Genomic DNA, 4,666 nt, shown 5'->3' with positions numbered 1-4,666 from the left:
TGATGAATTTTTCAAATGCATTTTGTCAAATGTGAACATTGTGATGTTCAGTTTTTCTCCTTTATCCTGTTAATATGAGGATGACAATAATTTTTAAGTGGAAAACAAGCTATATTCCTGGGATAAACCATAATTGTTCATGGTGTATTATCCTTTTTAAGTTACTGTTGGATACGATTTGATAGTATTATGTTTAGAATTTTGTGTCTATGTTAATGAAAGATATTAGCTTGTAATTTTCTTTTATTATAAGGGCCATATCACATTTTGGTGTCAGGATTATGCTGTTATAAATCAAGTTGGAAAGTATTCCTTCTTCTATTCTCTGAAAGGTTTTTGCAATATTGCACTTCTTTCTAAAATGTTTGGTAGAATTCACCAAGAAACCATTCAGGCCTGGAATCTTCTTTTTGGAGAAGTTTTTAATTATGGGTTAAATTTATTTTAAGAGATACAATACTATTCAAACTTTCTGTTTCTTCTTATGTCTATTACTTCACACCTTTTGAAGAGTTATATATTTCAAGACATTTGTCTAAGTTGTCAAATTTAATGGAATAAAGTTGTTACCAATATTTTATTATTTCATTAATGTTTGTAGGATTTGTAGTAATATGCCCTTTTTCATTCCTGATTTTTGTAATTTGTATTTTCTCTTTTATTTCTTTGATCAGTCTTACTTGAGATGTATCCATTTCATTAACCTTTTCAAAGAACCAAATTTTGGCTTTGTTGATTTCCAGTTAGAGTCTGTTTTCTATTTTATTAATTTTATTAATTTCAGATCTTTATCATTGTAATATTTTATTTGGGTTTAATTCTGTCTTCTATTTCTAACCAACAACTTAGGAATATTTCTATTCAATAGAGGTGAAAGCCTAGATCATTTATTTTATTTTATTTATTATTGTTATTTTGTTTTTTCATTTTTTAAAAGGTTTATTTACTTGAGAGAGAGAGAAAAAGTGGAGTGGGGAGGGGCAGAGAGAGAATCTCAAGCCAACTCTCCACTGAACATGGAGCCTGATATGGGGCTCAATCTCATGACCCTGAGATCATGACCTGAGCTGAAATCAAGAGTTGGATGCTTAACCAACTGAGCCACGCAGGCATCCCCACACCATTTGTTTTAAACATTTCTTTTTTAATAGAAGTATTATTTGCAATGATGTGGATGGAGCTAGAGTGTATTACACTGAATGAAATAAGCCAGTCAGAGAAAGACAACTACCATATGATCTCACTCATGTGTAATTTAAGAAACAAAACAAATGAACATGAAGGGCGGAAAGAAAAAAAAAAGGAGTGAGGGAAACAAACCATAAGAGACTTTTTAAGACGGAGAACAAACAGGGTTGATGAAAGGGACTTGATGGGGGACAGCTAGGAAGGTGGGCACTTGTTATGATAAGTATTGGGTGCTGTATGTAAGTGATGAATCACTGAATTCTAGTCCAGAAACCAATATTGCACTGTATGTTAACTACGTAAAATTTAAAATTTTTTAAAAAGGGTATTAAAAACTATAAATTTCCCCTAAGCATTGCATTATCTGCACTGCCAATTTTTTGATTAGCTGTATTTTCTTTTTTGTTTGTTTGGGGTTTTCTTTCTATAATAAGTTTCTATTATATTATGTTAGTTCCCATACAGTACATCCTTAGTTTTTGATGTAAAGTTCCATGATTCATTACTTGTGTATAACACCCAGTGCACCATGCAATACGTGCCCTATTTAATACCCATCACTGGCCTAGCCCATCCCCCCACCCCCAACCCCTCTGAAACCCTCAGTTTGTTTCCCGGGGTCCATAGTCTCTCATGGTTCATTCCTCCTTCTGTTTACCCCCCCTTTCTTCTTCCCTTTCTTCTCCTACCGATCTTCCTACTTCTTATGTTCCATAAATGAGTGAAACCATATGATAATTGTCTTTCTCTGCTTGACTTATTTCACTTAGCATTATCTCCTCCAGTGCTGTCCATGTTGCTGCAAATGTGAAATCGTTTTTTTGTTGGCTGAGTAATATTCCATTGTATATATGGACTACATCTTCTTTTTTTTAATTTTTTTATTATATTATGTTAGTCACCATACAGTACATCCCTGGTTTTTGATGTAAAGTTCGATGATTCATTAGTTGTGTATAACACCGAGTGCACCATGCAATACATGCCCTCCTTACTACCCATCACCAGCCTATCCCATTCCCCTACTCCCCTCCCCTCTGAAGCCCTCAGTTTGTTTTTCAGAGTCCATAGTCTCTCATGCTTCATTCCCCCTTCTGATTACCCCCTTTCTTTATCCCTTTCTTCCCCTACTGATCTTCCTAGTTCTTATGTTCCATAGATGAGAGAAATCATATGATAATTGTCTTTCTCTGCTTGACTTATTTCACTTAGCTTTATCTCCTCCAGTGCCGTCCATGTTGCAGCAAATGTTGAGAACTCATTCTTTCTAATAGCTGATTAATATTCCATTGTATATATGGACCACAACTTCTTAATCCAGTCATCTGTTGAAGGGCATCTCGGTTCCTTCCACAACTTAGCTATTTTGGACAATGCTGCTATGACCATTGGGGTGCATATGGCCCTTCTCTTCACTACGTCTGTATCTTTGGGGTAAATACCTAGTAGTGCAATGGGTCATAGGGTAGCTCAATTTTTAACTTTTTAAGGGAACTCCACACTGTTTTCCAGAGTGGCTGTACCAACTTGCATTCCCACCAACAATGTAGGAGGGATCCCCTTTGTCCACATCCTCTCCAGCAATAGTTTTTTCTTGCCTTGTCAATTTTTGCCATTCTAACTGGCGTAAGGTGGTATCTTAGTGTGGTTTTGATTTGAATTTCCCTGATGGCTAATGATTTTGAACATTTTTCATGTGTCTGTTAGCCATTTGTATGTCTTCATTGGAAAAGTGTCTGTTCATATCTTCTGCCCATTTTTTGATTTGATTATTTGTTTCTCGTGTATTGAGTTTGAGAAGTTCTTTGTAGATCTTGGATACCAGTCTTTTATCTGTAGTGTCATTTGCAAATATATTCTCCCATTCCATGGGCTGCCTCTGAGGTTTTTTTGACTGTTTCCTTGGCTGTGCAGAAGCTTTTTATCTTGATGAAGTCCCACAAGTTCATTTTCTCTTTTGTTTCTCTTGCCTTTGGAGATGTGTCATGAAAAAGTTTGCTTTGGTCGATGTCATAGAGGTTGCTGCCTATGTTTTACTCTATGATTTTGTTGGATTCCTGTCTCACATCGAGGTCTTTCATCCATTTGGAGTTTATCTTTGTGTATGGTGTGAGAGAGTTGTCAAGTTTCACTCTTTTGGATATATCTGTCCAATTTTCCCAGCACCATTTATTGAAGAGACTGTCTTTTTTCCATCGGATGTTTTTTCCTGCTTTATCAAAGATTAGTTGCCCAAAGAGCTGAGGATCCATTTCTAGGTTCTCTATTCTGTTCCATTGAGGTATGTGTCTGTTTTTGTGCCTGTACCATGCTGTTTTTGTGATCACAGCTTTGTAGTACAGCTCGAAATCTGGCATTGTGATGCCCCCAGCTTTGTTTTTCCTTTTCAACAGTTCCTTGGTGATTCGGGGTCTTTCTGGTTCCATACAAATTTAAGGACTATTTGTTCCAGTTCTTTGAAAAATACGTCGGTGTTTTGATCGGGATAGCATTGAAAGCGTAGATTGCTCTGGGTAGCATGGACATTTTAACTATGTTAATTCTTCCAATCCATGAGCATGGAATATTTTTCCATCTTTTTGTGACTTCTTCAATGTCCTTCAAGAGTGATTTATAGTTTCTAGAATACAGGTCCTTTACGTCTCTGGTTAAGTTAATTCCAAGGTAACATATGGTTTTTGGTGCTATTGAAAATGGGATGGATTCCCTAATTTCTCTTTCTTCAGTCTCATTATTCGTGTATAGAAATGCAATTGATTTCTGAGCATTGATTTTGTATCCCGCCACATTACTGAATTGCTGTATAACTTCTAGTTGTTTGGGGGTGGATTCTTTTGGGTTTTCCATATAGAGTATCATGTCATCTGTGAAGAGAGACAGTTTCACTTCTTCTTTGCTGATTTGGATACCTTTTATCCCTTTTTGTTGTCTGATTGCTGTTGCAAGGACTTCTAGTACTATGTTGAATAATAGTGGCGAGAGTGGGCATCCTTGTTGTGTTCCTGATCTTATGGGAAAGTCTTTCAGCTTTTCCCCATTGAGAATGATATTTGCTGTAGGCTTTTCATAGATGGTTTTTATGAGAATGAGGAATGTGCCCTCTATCCCTACACTCTGAAGGGTTTTAATCAGGAAAGGATGCTGTATTTTGTCAAATGCTTTCTCTGCATCTATTGAAAGAATCATATGATTTTTGAATTTTTCTTCTGGATAAAATCTACGACACTGATTGATTTGTGAATGTTGAACCACCCTTGCATCCCAGGGATGAATCCCACTTGGTCATGATGGATAATCCTTTTAATATACTGTTGGATTCTATTAGCCAGGATCTTGTTGAGGATTTTGGTGTCCATATTCATTAGGGAAATCGGTCTGTAATTCTCCTTTTTGATGGGGTCTTTGCCTGGTTTGGGGATCAAGGTAATGTTGGCCTCATAGAATGAGTTTGGTAGCTTTCCTTCTGTTTCTATTTTTT

This window comes from Ursus maritimus, unplaced genomic scaffold, assembly GCF_017311325.1.
Source record: "Ursus maritimus isolate PB19 unplaced genomic scaffold, ASM1731132v1 scaffold_12, whole genome shotgun sequence".
Taxonomy (NCBI): Eukaryota; Metazoa; Chordata; class Mammalia; order Carnivora; family Ursidae; genus Ursus; species Ursus maritimus.
This window is presented reverse-complemented; position numbering follows the sequence as displayed.